The sequence below is a fragment of the Bufo bufo genome, chromosome 6, assembly GCF_905171765.1.
Source record: "Bufo bufo chromosome 6, aBufBuf1.1, whole genome shotgun sequence".
NCBI lineage: Eukaryota > Metazoa > Chordata > Amphibia > Anura > Bufonidae > Bufo > Bufo bufo.
This window is the reverse complement of record NC_053394.1, coordinates 53,314,692-53,332,987: the sequence shown is the minus strand read 5'-3', so window position 1 is coordinate 53,332,987 and position 18,296 is coordinate 53,314,692. Positions and strand designations below refer to the sequence as shown.

The following is an 18,296-nucleotide window of genomic DNA, read 5'->3' as shown; positions in this document are numbered from 1 at the left end:
ACCAAGTCCCAGACTGTCTTCCCACTGCTCCCCAGGTAGTCAGGGCAACCGACCGGCTCCAGGGTCTGATCTTTTCCCTCATAGATCCGAAATTTGTGGGTATAGCCTGTGGCCCTTTCACAGAGCTTATACAATTTGACCCCATACCGGGCACGCTTGCTTGGGATGTATTGTTTGAAGCCAAGGCGCCCGGTAAAATGTATTAGGGACTCGTCTACGCAGATGTTTTGCTCAGGGGTATACAAATCTGCAAATTTCTGGTTGAAATGGTCTATGAGGGGCCGAATTTTGTGGAGCCGGTCAAAAGCTGGGTGGCCTCTGGGACGGGAGGTGGTGTTGTCGCTAAAATGCAGAAAACGTAGGATGGTCTCAAATCGTGTCCTGGACATAGCAGCAGAGAACATGGGCATGTGATGAATTGGGTTCGTGGACCAATATGACCGCAATTCATGCTTTTTAGTTAGACCCATGTTGAGGAGAAGGCCCAAAAAAATTTTAATTTCGGAAACTTGGACTGGTTTCCACCGGAAAGACTGGGCATAAGAGCTTCCCGGGTTGGCGGATATAAATTGTGTGGCATACCGATTTGTTTCTGCCACGACTAAGTCCAAGAGCTCCGCAGTCAAGAACAGCTCAAAAAATCCCAGGGCCGAACCGATTTGAGCCGTCTCAACCCGAACTCCAGACTGGGCGGTGAAAGGGGGAACTACAGGTGCGGCTGAAGTTGGTGACTGCCAATCAGGGTTTGCCAGCACCTCAGGGATTCTAGGGGCTCTACGGGCCTGTCTGCGCGGTGGCTGCGACGGGGTAACTAGTGCACGTGCCACCGTACCAGCTTCAACTGCCCTTCTGGTGCTCGCCACGTCACCATGTTGTACGGCAGTGCTGGTACTAGGTCCAGGAAGGGCTGCGCTGCTGGTGTATGCCTCACCACGTGATCCGGCAGCGACAGCCCCACTCTGCTGCTCTTGAAACGGATCCTGCGTAACCTGTGGTCTAGCGACACGGGGCCGGGTACGCCTGGTGCTGCCAGGGACCTCCACCTCCTCGTCCGAACTTTGGGTCAGAGAGCCACTGCTTTCCACAGGTTCATATTCTGACCCGCTAGATTCATCAGATGAGGGTTCCCACTCCTCATCCGACTGGGTCAGAATCCTGTAGGCCTCTTCAGAAGAATACCCCCTGTTTGACATTTGGACTACTAAATTTAGGGGTATTCCCTGAGACTACCCAAGAAAAAAAGCAAACCTGTCTTACAAAGGGGAGGCTAGCGAAGTACCGGAGGCTGCTGCGGTTGATAAAAAATATCAAAACTGATTTTTTTATCGCCGCAGTGCTTGTAAAGTGAATGTGCAGTGATCAAAAAACAAAATTTTTTTTGTCACTGCGGTGGGGCGGGCGTGGGTGAACGCACGTGTGGGTGACCGATCAGGCCTGATCGGGCAAACACTGCGTTTTGGGTGGAGGGCGAACTAAAGTGACACTAATACTATTATAGATCTGACCGTGATCAGTTTTGATCACTTACAGATACTATAAAAGTACAAATGCTGATTAGCGATACGCTAATCAGCGAATAAAAGTGACTGCGGTGCGGTGGGCTGGGCGCTAACTGACGCTAACTACCTAACCAAGGGGCCTAAACTATCCCTAAAACCTAACAGCCAATACTAGTGAAAAAAAAAAAGTGACAGTTTACACTGATCACTTTTTTTCCTTTCAATAGTGATTGACAGGGGCGATCAAAGGGGTGATCAAAGGGTTAATTGGGGTGCAGGGGGGTGATCTGGGGCTAAAGTGTGGTGTTGGTGCTACTCACTGTGAAGTCTGCTCCTCTGCTGGATCCAACCGACGAAAAGGACCAGCAGAGGAGCAGAGAAGCCATATAACAGATCATATTTACTAATATGATCTGTTATCTGGCTTCTGATTCGATTTTTTGAAAATCGCCAGCCTGCCAGCCAATGATCGTTGCTGGCAGGCTGGTGACGAAATACTTCTTTAACTTTTGCCGGCCCGCGATGCGCATGCGTGGGCCGGCAATGCACGAAATCTCGCGTCTCGCGAGAGGACGCACCGGCGCGTCCACCCAGAACAACAGGACCGCCGCAAAGACGCAATCCTGCGTACGGCGGTCCTGAGGAGGTTAATGAAGGGCTGCATTAGCATATGAATCGCGATTTGCATCTAAATACCTTCAGTGTTTAGGGGATAAGAAAGTTATTAGAGAATGTCCTAATTTCAAGTAATAAGATAGTTTGCTTCAAGTATGACAGATGCACAATCAATATTATTGCATTCATCTGTTTTTTTATCCTTTAAGTGTATATTGTTTTGTATCATGATGCAGTTTTCCATATTTATTTTTATTTATTATTTGTTTTTCTCTGAAGTAGTGGATACAGAGTGTATTTATTAGCTATGTTCCTATAGTGGCTGAATGTTAATAGAGTATTTATATTATATATAAATTTACATATAGTATAATTAGTGTAATATTGTATAATTATTTATTCCATGATCCATATGAGGTATGGTGATTTAGATATAGTGTATTGTACAGTATAATGGACATATATAGATAGATAGATAGATAGATAGATAACCTCTGTATTAAAAAATAATTATACAATATTACACTAATTATACTATATGTAAATTTATATATAATATAAATATATAAAATATATTTATATATAATAAATCAATATAGCAGCAACGCTGTATATATTGGTCTATTTTTGCCTGTAAACTTTTGGTGTATTTTAAAACTTACCCAGCGCTGCAGCTGTATTGATTTATTTATTTTTGCTTTTCATGTGACAATATTATTTGTTTTAATGGTGTCAGTGTTAACATCATAATTCATATTAGGTTTCCATTGCGCAATTGTGGAGAAAGAGATCCAACATTAAGAATAGCAAGAATAGGTGTGGGAATTGTCCTGGCAGAAGGGGGGGGGGTCGGTGGGGGGTCGCCATCAAGGAGGAAATGATCAAAAGGCTTTGCTAATACAAATGTATCCATACTGTACATGTTGTTTTTCGATACTGTATTAACATTCAGCCACTATAGGAACATAGCTAATAAATACACTCTGTATCCACTACATTATATATCTGTATACTGTACACTGCTCCATTACATATCTGTATACAACACTTCATTATATATCTGTACACACCGCTATATTATATATCTGTATGCAGTAGACCGCAAAAAATCCGGTACAATGTATCACCAGGTGTTATTCAAATCTAATCCACTTGTATCACAGATCTAAAGACATAATGGAGCGGTGTATACAGATATATTATAGAGCTGCATATGCAAATATATAGTCTAATATTCTTGATGTACTGAATCATAATTGTGATCGATATATAAATATATGAATGTACAGTTAGTCCATTGTACCGTAGTTTATTATTTTTTATAAATTTTTAACCCCTTCAGCCCTATTTTTAACCCCTCCAGCCCCTCCTCGCCCGTGTTAAAGGGGCCTTAGATCCTAATGTAGCCATACTGAGAGTGGGGGGTAGGGTGTAAAGTAACACCATATACAGTAATATATATTTGTACTGTATGTATTTTTTTATTTAATTAGGCGATTAGGCTATCTTTCTATGCTTATTTTTTATTTTATTTTTACATTTTTAATCATTAGGAGCAGGGCTTTTTTTCTGGCGGAACGCACCGGAACGGCGTTCCGCCACCTTTTGACATCGCAGCCTGCCATGCTCCAGCATCGCAGGCTGTGATGTATCAGCAGGGAGGGACTGGGAGGAGGAGCTGGGGGCCGGTGCGTTCACTGTGCTCCGGCCCCGCAGCTCCAGTACAGTTATAAAATGTGTAATTCAATTAATAATGATTCATGCTGCCCCCTCTGTAGTATAACATTCAATATATCCTACTCACAGGGCTAATGTTATATCGTAATGCAAGGCCGGCCGGGCAGACGAGCGGCAGAGTGACTGACTGACGTCACGTGCCTGCCCGTCCTATTTTATGAATGAAGCAGGCGGCGCAGGCAGTCAGTCAGTCACTCTGCCGTTCGTCTGCCCGGCCGGCTTGCATTACGATATAACAGTAGCCCTGTGAGTAGGATATATTGAATGTTATACTACAGAGGGGGCAGCATGAATTATTATTAATTGAATTATACATTTTATAACTGTACTGGAGCGGCAATGGGGGGATCTGTGGATGACACTGTTAAGGGGTGGGGGGGTCTGTGGATGGCACTGTTATGGGGTGGGGGGGTCTGTGGATGGCACTGTTATGGGGTAGGGGGGGTCTGTGGATGGCACTGTTGTGGGGGGTCTGTGGATGGCACTGTTATGGGGTGGGGGGTCTGTGGATGGCACTGTTAAGGGGGGTCTGTGGATGGCACTGTTATGGGGTGGGGGGGTCTGTGGGTGGCACTGTTATGGGGTGGGAGGGTCTGTGGATGGCACTGTTAAGGGGGGGTCTGTGGATGGCACTGTTATGGGGTGGGGGGTCTGTGGATGGCACTGTTATGGGGTGGTGGGTCTGTGGATGGCACTGTTATGGGGTGGGGGGGTCTGTGGATGGCACTGTTATGGGGTGGGGGGTCTGTGAATGGCACTGTTATGGGGTGGGGGGTTCTGTGGATGGCACTGTTTTGGGGTGGGGGGTCTGTGGTTGGCACTGTTATGGGGTGGGGGGGTCTGTGGATGGCACTGTTAGGGGGGGGGTCTGTGGATGGCACTGTTATGGGGTGGGGGGGTCTGTGGATGGCACTGTTATAGGATGGAGGGGGGTCTGTGGATGGCACTGTTAAGGGGGGGTCTGTGGATGGCACTGTTATGGGGTGGGGGGGTCTGTGGATGGCACTGTTATAGGATGGAGGGGGGTCTGTGGATGGCACTGTTATAGGATGGGGGATCTGTGGATGCCATCCATAGATCCCCCATAACAGTGCCATCCACAGATCCTCCACCCCATAACAGTGCCATCCCCAGATTCCCCATTAACAGTGCCATCCCCATCTGGGGGGTTTCTTTGCTGGGCTGGACTTTTATAGCCCCCCAAATTTTACTTGCATCCCTGTTCTCTAAAGGAGCGGTTTTAGGGGGCGGTCCTAGGGGTGGGTAGGGGCGTGACCAGGGGAGGGGGGGGTGAGTTCCACCACCTTTTCTCTGAGAAAAAAAGCCCTGATTAGGAGTATGTTATCTCACAGTGCTATTTGTTAAATAAACTTAGATGCAAAACCAGCAGAAGGTGTGCACACCAAAAAGTTTTACTTTTAGATCGATAAATAGATAGATAGCTTAATAATATCATACTTGGTTTGGATTGCACCAGTATGATATTAATAAGCGCCATAGCTGGGTTATATTACTGCCTGTGTAATTTTAACATATTCTTATATGTACTGAACATATTTTTTAAATAAAAAAAATACATACAGTACAAATATGTTTTCTATACCATAGATATCAATATCCTCTGTAGTAGCATGCCCTTTGTACAGGAGTTTCCTTGGTGAACAATGAATAGGAAATTTGGGCGATGGGTGCGTGCATTGTACGGCAACTGGGTTAATGGAAATTCAATGCCACAGTCTTTGTACTCCTTCCTCCTCTTTTCTACCTACCTACCTATCTATCTATGTACATTATACTGTACAAAACACTATATCTAATTCACACTTTTATTAGTCTTGTAATCTCCAGTGTACTGTATATACTATCTGATAAATAATGTTGATTTATTGATATCTATGGTATAGAAAACATATTTGTACTGTATGTATTTTTTTATTTAAAAAATATGTTCAGTACATATAAGAATATGTTAAAATTACACAGGCAGTAATATAATATTGACGCCCCTTTTGAAGAAGCTGAGCGAAACGCGCGTCAGAGGTGCGCACACCAAGGTCCCAAGGTCGGTTCCCCTTTATATATATATGTGTTGTATATGCCGGTTGTTACTTTTTATGTGCTGGATGCAAGTGACATCGCAGTATGTCTGATGTTGTGGATAATTTATCCACACGCTGCGTCCATTGATTCTTACGGTTTAGCTGGCTTGCTAGCACCTGCATTGTTATTTGAGTTCACCTTTCCTTCTGGCCTGTGGGTGAGAGCCCATCTCGTTTTAGCTACTCAGCTTACACAGGCCATCACGAGAGGTGCACTCAGGGGATATATTGATTGTTGTGATACCTTGGTGGGGCGCTGATCCGCAGTGCTGCCACATTAATGCTGTTATTTATTACTATTGTCTATTTATTGTCCTTTATGTGACTAATAATAAAAAATTTTGCTAGTTATGTACATGTGTGTTCTTGTTTATCGGTTCTATTGAGTTGGCGCTCGCATATGATTTTCTCATTATTATTGAGGAGTTTTTCGGTTATAAGGTTGTAATAGAGCATGACATGGAGAAGTGATATTGCGGTGAAGGGGAGAAAAGTGATGAATTGATGGACTGTTGATATATACAGTAGATGCATTGGGGAGGGATAGTGAATTAACTATATGGATGGAAGGTATTTCATAATATAATTGAAATAATAATTGATTCATGATAAAAAATAATTAATGAATGAATTGCCTGCTTGGATTTGCTTAGTCGAACAGTGCTGTTTATTATATGTATGCAAGTGTAGCAGAGCTGAGTTACTTAGCTATGTAACATATTTATGTCCAAGGATACAACAAAATATATCTAATATATAATTATATAATAGTAATAATATATATATATATATATATATATATATATATTATAAAATAATAATAAAATAGAAAAATAAAAAATAAACAAGCAGGAAATTTATTGTTATAATTTATCAATTATTATTTAAATTATTTATCAGCAATTATCATCCATTCACAAATGCACCTACTAAGTCTCCCCACATCCCTTCATCTCTGCCCGCTCCTCGGCTTTCCTCCATCTGTGCCCCCTTCCCCCACATACACATTTAAGGCACAATAGTAATAGCATACAATTGTCACAAACCCTCAACTGCAATAAGTATTCGATCCGTAGGGGTTTTAACTGCACAAAGTTAAATTGTGACCCCTTTCTATAAGAGTTGTTTTACTATAGGGCGATATATGGTTTAGAGTCGCTGAGAGCAGTGGTAGCTGGTCCACATTCAAGTGCGATGCTCTGCTTTTTCCTTTCAATGTGCTGACAGGAGTGATTCAAAAAAGTTTCATTAAAAGTTTCTGCAAATACTGTACTGTATGTCGGTCCGGACCATATAAGAAGAAATACTGTACATTTGCCAGCATTTATTATCATTTTATTGGTACCTAAATAGGATCACATCCATCGATCTTCACTGGGATTTTATATATATTTATGGATATTGATTAATTGATATCTATTTATTTTTTTCTTGATACAGTTTTCCATATATATTTTTATGTATTATTTGTTTTTCTCTATATAAATCAATATGTAGTTATCAAACCAATTAATATTGTTTATTCATTTACAAGATCAAAGGGATATCAATTGATTAATCGGCATCTAGTTGGTTTACATATATCTACTTCTACTGTATATATTTTATATATATTTTTATTATTATTTTCAATTTGAATATGTGTTATACAATAAATGCAGAATCTCACACATGGATTTTGGAGTGCATACCTATTTTTATTAAATATTTTTTATTTATTTAACCCCTTCCAGGCTGAAAGGAAACCTTCTGTATTTTCTTGCCATTGATAGCCGGCCAGTCACTGGGAATGGAGCGGGATCAACATTGCATGTTCTGCCCAAATGATATATATATAGGAATTACTGGCACATACTGTACGGCAGTGTCCGGCTCCACGTCTCACTCTGCCGATTTGGCTGCGTGCAGAGCAGTAGTTATGATAGCGATATTATGTCCAAGCTCTCCCCCCCCCTCCACCCTGGTGTAACAATCTGAATATACAGCTGGGACATAATATTGCAATCATAACTACTACTCTGCACATAGCCAAATCGGCAGAGTGAGACGTGGAGCCGAACACTGCGGTGCAGTATGTGCCGGTAGTATATAAGTCTTTGCTGTGGATAGAAGGGTTAGGAGGGGGAGGTGACTTGGATTGACAACCTGGGGAAGCAGCCGTATGCTGGATGAAGGAGTGTGAGAGCGGAGGATTGTAATGACCTAGTTTAGGTTAACACTGCCATTTACTGGCTTTGTTGTGTATTGCAGGTACAGTGGTTGTTTCGTTCATAGCGAAGGATGAGAACTCATGCTTCGGTAGTAACAATATGCAAAAAAAGGGAGCGCTAGCGATGACACATCTGTATGTCTTATCACTTTTTATTTCACTTTTTGGGAAGCAGGATAAAGAGAAGGCAGCAACTCGGCAAACTCTGGCAGGGCTCTTTTGAAACAAATCGGTCATTTACTATTATGAAATCTGCATAAATTAGGCGTATTTCAGTCGCTATGTGCAACTTTGCCTTGCTCACGCCAGGTCTAAAATCATGGGCGTTGCCTGTGCGGGGAAGGGGATGGGCTGGTAAGCCAGTCTTATTCATTATTTTCTATGCCTGTTTTAGGTGTAGAAAATGTTCTAAATGTAAGACAGCTCAGAAGCTAGCTTACATTTAGAACTGGCGCTGGATGCGACAAAGTTATGGAAAGGCCAGCGCCTCTACATAACTCTGGCAGAACCACCGCCAGATAAGGGCCTTTATTAAGACCGGCATCTAAAACACTGGTCTTAATAAATGTGCCCCAAAGTGTATTCCCCATACTGATTCTTATCTAATGATTTCTTGGTATAGTTACCTAGAAAAACTATGAAAAAGTGTAAAAAAAAGTAAAAAAGTTTTAAAAAAGTGTAAAAATAAATAAATATACAAATTCAACTCACCCCCTTCCCGCAAAATTAAAGTAAAAATACATAAATAATTTAAAAAAATTAACATCATGGGTATTGCCACGTGCAAAAATGCCTGTACTATTAAAATCTAAAAATATTTATCCGATATGGCAAATAACAAAACAGAAAAAAAAGTCTACCAATTTGCCATTTTTTGGTTGCTTCGCCTACCAAATTGAATAAAAAGTGATCAAAAAGTCACACACACCCCAGAATGGTATCAATGAAAAAATTGTCCTGCAAAAAATGAGTTCTCAAACAGCTCTCTGTACACCTAAAAATAATTAACTTTTTGGGGTTGGAATATGGCAATGCAAAGGAAAATTTATTTTTTTCAAAAGTTTCTATATTTTTTTTTTCAGTATTAAAACACAAGAAAAACTATGTGGTATTTTTGCAATCATTCTGACCCGGAGAATAAAAGTAACAGGTCAGTTTTATCGCATAGGAAATGTGTAAAGGTGTAAAAAAAAATCCATAAAACTGTCGCGGAATGGTGTTTTTATAATTCCACCCTATTTGGAATTTTTAGAAAGCATCTTATTCTGCAAAAAAACAAGCCCTCATACGGCTATGTGAATGAAAATATATGGCTTAGGGAGGGCTAGGAGTAAAAAACAAAAACGGAAAATTACTGGGTCCTGCAAGGGTTAAGAAACATCCTGTGGATATATCATAAATAGTGCTGAGCAAATCGAACCCGACAAAGTGGAATCCGACCTGAATTTTAGGAAAAATTTGATTTGCCGCAAAGCCAAATTTCATTGTGCTTCGTGGTAGCGAATCGATTTTACCTGAAATAGTGTGGGAAAAAAAGAAAAATTCATAATTACCTTCTCCATTTGCTTGTGACGTGCTGGCCGCCGCCATCTTGAATGGGACTTATGACAGCGTGATGACGTAATCTCGGGCCGCGCGAGATTTTACGCCAGATCTTCAATCAAGATGGCGGCGGCCGGCACGTCACGAGCAAACGGAGGTAAGTATAATAATAATTATGTTAATTTACATGGGACTGTTATAATTTATTGATCTGTTAATTTTACACTGTGTTTTTACTATCTACCGTGATCAAGTATGATCGCGGCATCTGACAGGTACAATAACGGGATACGGCGCAATCGCAGCTCCCTGTCATTGCACCCACAACTTAAAAAAAAAAAATGCTTTGTGAAGAAGTAAGTCATTCATCACAAAGCAATTTTTATTTTTATTTTTTTATTCGGCAAAGCAGCTGAATCAAATTTTCCAATACTTTACTTATCTCTAGTCATAAATGTCTATATTGGAAGGGGTTAAAACTGCCCAATATCCATTGTACACATCTATTTGAATATATCCTGAAATCTGACCAGCTTGACAAATATTTGATGTGCTGAGTCGCTGTGCAATCTTCATGCTGTACAGACAATTGCAAGACCACGCAGGATATATAAGAGCGAGGCTTGCACATACATGATACGCTCTTATCCACTGCCCTCTCCACCTGCACAATCATGTCCTGGACTAGGACCTTTTGTGTGGGTTTGATTTTATTGCAGATCCTGGGGGCATCTGAAGGAACGCTGTAAGTACAATGGCTGTGTGCTATTTCACTATCACCTTTTCTGTAATAAGTATATCCGTCAGTCGGATATGCTCAGTATTAGTGTTATTACAGCTACTAGTCTGTACCCGAGTTAGCCAAAATGGCAGAATATGCCTTACGTATCCGCAGCAGCCGGTCACTTACCTCTGTGAGAGGTTGAGGAGTCCGCTGTATTCTTTCATCACTCCTGTTAGCCAAACCTTATGACATTTCTATATATTTTTAAAAAAACTTTTACGCACAGCAAAAACAACTCTCCTCTGGATTCACAAAGATCATGAATTTTCGCAGCAGATTTCAATGCACTTGAATTGATGAAATCCATAGATTCATTTGCATCAAAACCTACATTGAAATCTGCATGTAACACAGTAGAACTTCTCAGTAGTTTATGGTGTGAACTTTCTTGTAAATTTTATGCTAAAAAGTTTATTGATGTGTGTACTCACCCTTAGGCTTCATGCACACGACTGTATGTATTTCACGGACCCATTGATTTCAGTGGGTCCTTTGCATTTTAGGACTAAGTATAGGACATGTTATATCTTTTTGTGTAACAGACATACGGATGTGGAAAGCACACGCATCACCCGTGTGTTCCACAAAAAGATAGAATAAATCCACAAATTGCACTAAATGGGTCTGTAGAAAAAATGTGGATGGCATGTGGATCTAACCCACAATTTGGGTACCGCAGAAAAGGTACGGTTCTGCGTGAGGCCTTAAGCGCATTTTCACACAGCATGTAATTTCGCCGTGTAGGTTTACTGTGGGACCATGGCAGATATCCAAGGCTGATCTTTGGAATTCTATGGTTTGCACCAATAGAAATTCCCTTCTAGAATGCCCTTATTAGTAATACTTCCCCCTACAGTGCCCCAACAGTGATATTGCTCCCCAATAATGCCCTCATTAGTAATACTGCCCCCTACAGTGCCCCCAACCATGATAACGCTCCCCAAGAGTGTCCCCATTAGTAAAAGATCCCTCCAGTATTAATAATACCCTCACAGAGCCCCCAGTAGAAATAAGGCCCCCTATTCCCCAAGAGGTAATAAAGTTATCTACAGACCCCTCAGTAGTAATGAGGCCCCCCATAGTGCTCTTAGTAGAAATAAGGCAGATCTATAAGTCACTTCTATAGAGCCCCCAGAAGTAATAAGAACATCTATAATGTCCCCTGGATTTGCAGTGCCCCCTGTAGTTATATTCCTCTCTCCACAATACAGTCCCATGTAAATAACTCCACACCATCTCTCCTGCCCCCTCCAAAATATAGTCCTATGTAAATAACATCACTCCCCTCCCTTCAGCCCCTCCAACATACAGCCCCACGTAAATAACACTATTTCCCTCCCTCCGCCATAGAGTCCCATGTGAATAACATCACACCATCTCTCCAGCCCCCTCCAATATACAGTCACATGTAAATAACATCCGTCTCTATCTTCAGCCCCTTCCAAAATACAGTCCTATGTAAATAACATCACCTCCTCCCTAGCCATCTTCAATATACAGTCCTAAGTAAATAATATCACCCCCTCCAACATGCAATACCATGTAAACATCACACCCTCAACATTCAGTCCCATGTAAATAACATCATTCCCCCCCACCGCGGCACCTTCAACATACAGTCCCATGTAAATAACATCACTCCCTCAGAACCCTGTAACATTCAGTCCCATGTAAATAATATCACTGTCTCCCCCAGGCCCCTCCGACATACAGTCCCATGTAAATAACATCACTCCCTCCCATAGCTGCCTCCAATATAGTTCCATGTAAATAAAATAATCCCCTCCCACAGCTGCCATCAACATACAGTCCCATGTAAATAACATCACTGCCTCCCCCAGCCCCCTCCAACATACAATCCCATGTAAATAACATCCCTTCCTTCAGCCCTAACATACAGTCCCAGTTAAATAACCACAATTCTCAGCAATGCTCTGCCTCTCCCTTCACTTACCTCTCCTCATGTAGCAGACATCACCACAGCTTCTTCCCCCAGCACTTCTCCTCTTCACTGTGGTCCTCTCCTTCACTTCACTGGTCACATGATGGAGACCTCATTGCGGGTACTTCTCAACCACTGCCTGTTTTACTGGTCACATGACCTGTGATGTTACCACAGGTCCTTCAGCTCTTCCAGTGCATTAGATTCAATTGTATTGCCCTCCTGAGGACAGCAATACAGTTGTATCTAGCTGACAGGCAGGACATTCGGGGCCTGGGACAAAATATCAAGGGCTCAGGCCACAAATGTTTTAAACTAGTAATGCACCTAATCCTTGTGAACCCCACACAGTTTCCAAATGAAAACCATGCCCCAAGAATTCATATTTCAGTTATTTTTTCACACATTGAAAAAAGTGAGGTGTTTTGTATGTGTTTTTATGCAGACATAGCCTAAATGTTTGGATGCAAATACTGAACAATAAGAAAAAAACACAATGATAAAAATACTAAATGATTTCTGGATGTTCGGCAGTTATTCGAATTCGAGTCCAGTTCATGAATAATTTACAGTACATCTTCTTCGAGCTTGTTGCAAGTCCTCTACATTGCTTGTTTTTCAGCCCATTCGTTAGGGCAAATAGAAACATCAAGGCTTGCTAAAAATCTCTTTTAACAATGAGTCAAGTTTTTCAACATTCAACCAAGTTGATTTAATAAAAAGATATAGATTAAAAAAAATAATATATATATATATATATATATATATATATCAAACAAAGAAAAACAGCAGCACTATATGGTAAATCCTGGTGCAAAATCCTCAGACCATGGGCAGGACGGTCATCAATGGTAGTAGTTCTCAAAAAAGAGACAGCACTCCTATTCCTAAACATCACCTTGTCCAATGTGGCCCCCACGTATGCAAATGTTTTTATGGCGGCTCTTGAGGAGGATCTTGTGTATGTATCCCACCACTTCAGCAAAGTGTTGGGGTGGTGGTGATACATAGACGACATCTTCCTCATTTGGCAAGGTGATTTTGAGTCCCTAGAGCAATTTCATGGTTTCCTGAATGATTTAGACAGTGAGATTTATTTTACACTCACACATTCTGACAAACAGGTACAATTCCTGGACACGATGGTGTCTATTGTTGGTGACAAACTGTCTACCGACATTTTCACCAAGCCGACTGACTGTAACACTCTGTTGCGCTACGAAAGTTGTCATCCCAGACCCACCATTGAATCCCTACCGCGTAGCCAACTACTACGTGTTAAGAGGATTGTACAAGACCCTGAACGCTTACCTATTCGGTATGAACAAAAAATTAACAAATTCAGACAGAGAGGGTACCCACGAGGGAATATTTACAAACATCTGAGGAAGATACTAAATCCTCAGGGAATGGAGGCGAGAGAAAAGAAACTCAAACCTAGACAGATTCCATTTGTCACAACATATTCAGAACAAAGTAGAGATGTGGCCGGTATTTTGAGGAAACATTGGCCCATCTTAAAGAGTAATTTTCCCATGATAGAGTCCTTCTCTTCTCCCCCACTTCTATCATACAGGCATCCTACTAACTTGCGTGACAAGTTAGTAAGGGCGGATGTCCCTGTTAAGCGAAAGGTAAAAACCTTTTTTGGTTCAAGAAAAACGGGCTGTTCCCGTGCCTGACGTGTGTGAATTGCCCCTATATAATGAAGGGAAGTTTTTTCACTCACCCGGGTACGGGATCACAATTTGATATCCTCCATTTTTTGACATGTGACAGCTCGTTTGTCGTACATATGTACTGCAATGCCCATGTGGTCTCCTCTATGTGGGGGAGACCACATGTGACATGAAAGCACGATTGAATAATCATCGCTTTTATATAAGGCGTAAAAGAACAGATCTGCCTATTCCTAAACATTTTGTTAAGTATGGCCATACTGAGAGAGAACTAAAATGCATGATAATAGACCAGGTTCCAAGGGCTAGACGAGGTGGGGATCGCACCTTGACCCTTAAACAATTGGAACTGCGTTGGATACATCGTCTTCAGACCCTCAAACCACAGGGCCTGAATGTCGATTTCAAATGGAATATCATGTAGTGTGACTTTGTGGGAATCCCCCCTTCTCTCCTGTGGATTTGTCTCCTTCATTTGATACTCTGGTATTGTGATCACTTATGGTGTCTAATATCTTACCTACTTACTTATTATGTTTTTCTCTTAATTTTCAGATTTTATCGGATCAGATAGATTTTTTCAAGTTTATCATCACAGCGGTGGAAAAAGATAGCTACCATCTACATTGTTTTTAGTCCCATGTTAGGTGAATGGGGTTGGAACTACAATTTATTCAGATAATAAATATATTGTGGATAAGTCGTGAATGGAAGATTGTTATTCAGCCTTAGATGAGGATAATGGGTGGACCTTGGCTCAGAGGATGTTGGGTGTTGACCGCACTCGATACCTAGGTGCCATAATAGGTGTGTGGCGATGGTCACTAAAGTGACATAACCACATAAACCGCACCCTCTCTGATTAGCTTCAATATCAGTTTACAATTTATAGAGGCACTGTCTCCATATGGGACATATGACCCTATCTGCTTCCAATGTATACGGATTGATATCCTATTTTGCTAGTATTCATCTAAACTTTCTAAGTAGCATTACGCAACCTTATTATGCCCTAGATGTGATTTTATCTCCCCGTTTTAGTCTGGATTTAGCGGTGCCCTGTCCGCCCTGGGTGGTAGTGATGTGCCGGCCTTGGGACGCTCTCCGGTTCCCGAGCTACGGCTCATGTGACGTGCTCACGTGATCCTGTGACTTGGCTGCTGGGACGTACCTTCCTGGCTCGTCACACACCGGGGGAGGAGTCGGGTTGACGGTGCACGCCTCATGACTGACGTCACAGATCACGTGTGGTCAGGTGACAGGTCACGGGATCTTTGGTGTACTGGTTTCCGGGCAACCGGGCATGTGCAATGACGGACTGGGGACGCCGAGATGGGAGCCATCATAGCACACCGCTGTGTAAGTTATTTTCTACATAATCTATGCGGCCGATTGACCGGCTATTTAAGACACACAGGTGATCACCTTGATTAATGTACATGGCACTTTATGAAAATATATATTGATGTATGTGATTTTTGAAGATCAACAACCATGGTTTCACGAGATATATGCTTCACTGATTTATTATATGTTTTGTAATTGTTGTATCTTTTCTTACACTGGATCATGTATTTTTAACATTTTGTATATTTGATTATGTAATTGTTACTGATTAACTCACTAATTGACTCACAAGGTATTGTGGGTATAAATGTGGATATTCTGACACCAGTTTGTATGCTTGATAAAGACTGTAATGAGCAGTTGAAACGTTGCAGAGGGGAATAAAGCGGGTCAATTCCCTTTTACATTGGAGTGCTGCCTCTTTTTTGGAGAACTACTAACAACAAGTATATATATATTTCTGTGCTGTAAAAAAATGAGACAAAGATAAATCATTTTAGAACTTTTTGTGACCTATAAACTGTACCACTCAATTGAAAAACAAACTGAAATCTTTTAGGTAGAGGGAAGAAAACAAAAAAAAATCTAAAATAATGTGGTTGCATAAGTATGCACACCCTCTTATAACTGGGGATGTAGCTGTGTTCAGAATTAATCAATCATATTCAAAATCATGTTAAATAGGAGTCACCATACACCTGCCATCATTTAAAGTGCCTCTGATTAACCCCAAATAAAGTTCAGCTGCTCTAGTTGGTCTTTCCTGAAATTTTCTTAGTCGCATCCCACAGAAAAAGCCATGGTCCACAGAGAGCTTCCAAAGCATCAGATGGATCTCATTGTTAAAAGGTATCAGTCAGGAGAAGGGTACAAAATAATTTTCAAGGCATTAGATATACCATGGAACACAATGAAGACAGTCATCATCAAGTGGAGAAAATATGGCACAACAGTGACATTACCATGAACTGGACGTCCCTCCAATATTGATGAAAATACAAGAAGAAAATTGGTCTGGGAGGCTACCAAGAGGCCTACAGCAACATTAAAGGAGCTGCATGAATATTTGGCAAGTACTGGCTGTGTGGTACATGTGACAACAATCTCCCATATTCGTCATATGTCTGGGCTATGGGGTAGAGTGGCAAGAGGAAAGCCTTTTCTTATGAAGAAAAACATGCAAGCCAGGCTACATTTTGCAAAAACACACCTGAAGTCTCCCATAAGCATGTGGGAAAAGGTTTTATGGTCTGATGAAACGAAGGTTAAACTTTTTGGCCATAATTCCAAAAGATATGTTTGGCACAAAAACAACACTGCACATCACCAAAAGAACACCATACCCACAGTGAAGCATGGTGGTGGCAGCTGTTTTTCTTCAGCTGGAACTGGGGCCTTAGGTAAGCTAGAGGGAATTATGAACAGTTCTAAATACCAGTCAATATTGGCACAAAACCTTCAGGCTTCTGCTAGAAAGCTGAACATGAAGAGGAACTTCATCTTTCAGCATGACAACGACCCAAAGCATACATCCAAATCAACAAAGAATGGCTTCACCAGAAGAAGATTAAAGCTTTGGAATGGCCCAGCCAGAGCCCAGACCTGAATCCGATTGAAAATCTGTGGGGTGATCTGAAGAGGGCTGTGCACAGGAGATGCCCTCGCAATCTGACAGATTTGGAGTGTTTTTGCCAAGAAGAGTGGGCAAATCTTGCCAAGTCAAAATGTGCCATGCTGATAGACTCATACCCAAAAAGGCTGAGTGCTGTAATAAAATCAAAAGGTGCTTCAACAAAGTATTAGTTTAAGGGTGTGCACACTTATGCAATCATACTATTTTATTTTTATATTTTTTCTTCCCTCTACCTAAAAGATTTCAGTTTGTTTTTCAATTGAGTTGTACAGTTTATAGGTCACATTAAAGGTGGAAAAAGTTCTGAAATGATTTATCTTTGTCTCATTTTTTTTGCATCACAGAATATATATATACCCTCTTCACATTCCAGCAATTGCAGCATGCATACATTTTCTATGTTTACACTTAGCATCATGGCAGGGAAAGTTTCTAAAAGGTAGAGACCCCATTATAACAGTAGTCCTCCAGCTCCTAAGTTTCAGTATTAATGTGTCCTCTGTGATGAATGAACCATAACAATAGAGTGTGAGTCCCATGTAGACCCATGCCTGTTATACTAGTTTTCCAATGAGTCCCTATGGGTTGCTAAGCTGGCTGAAAATCTTTTAGCCTTGTGAAATATCTCTGAAACCTTGAACTGACCTGTCAGTACCTAGCAAATATTTGATGTACTGGATTGCAGTACAATGTCCTCCGTGTGCATAGACTGTCCGGGGGTGTAAAGACAATATAAAATATTTAAAAAGCCACAAGACAGAAGACAGCATCCCATCTACTTGCATAATGGGGCTCTGGAGCTTCTGTGTGGGGTTGATCGTATTGCAGATCTTGGGGACATTGGAAGCAAAACAGTAAGTTCAGTAGTTGTTTTTTATCTTCTATTATATTTCGTATTTTTATTGCACTACTTTATCACTAGGATACAGTACCTTGCAAAAGCATTGTGCGTATGTATTCACCCCCTTTGTTAGGAAGCCCATAAAAAGCTCTGGTGCAACCAATTACCTTGAAAAGTCACATAATTAGTGAAATGATGTCCACCTATGTGCAATCTAAGAGTCACATGATCTGTCATTACATATACACACCTTTTTTGAAAGGCCCTAGAGGCTGCAACACCTAAGCAAGAGGCATCACTAGCCAAACACTGCCTTGAAGACCAAGGAACTCTCCAAAAAAATAAGAGACAATGTTGTTGAGAAGTACA

At 41.2% G+C, this 18,296-nt stretch overlaps 1 pseudogene; it reads left to right on the top strand.

The window, feature by feature from the left end:
- The first annotated feature begins 10,300 nt into the window (after window positions 1-10,300).
- Window positions 10,301-18,296, top strand: part of LOC121005492 — a 239,421-nt pseudogene continuing 231,425 nt past the window's right edge.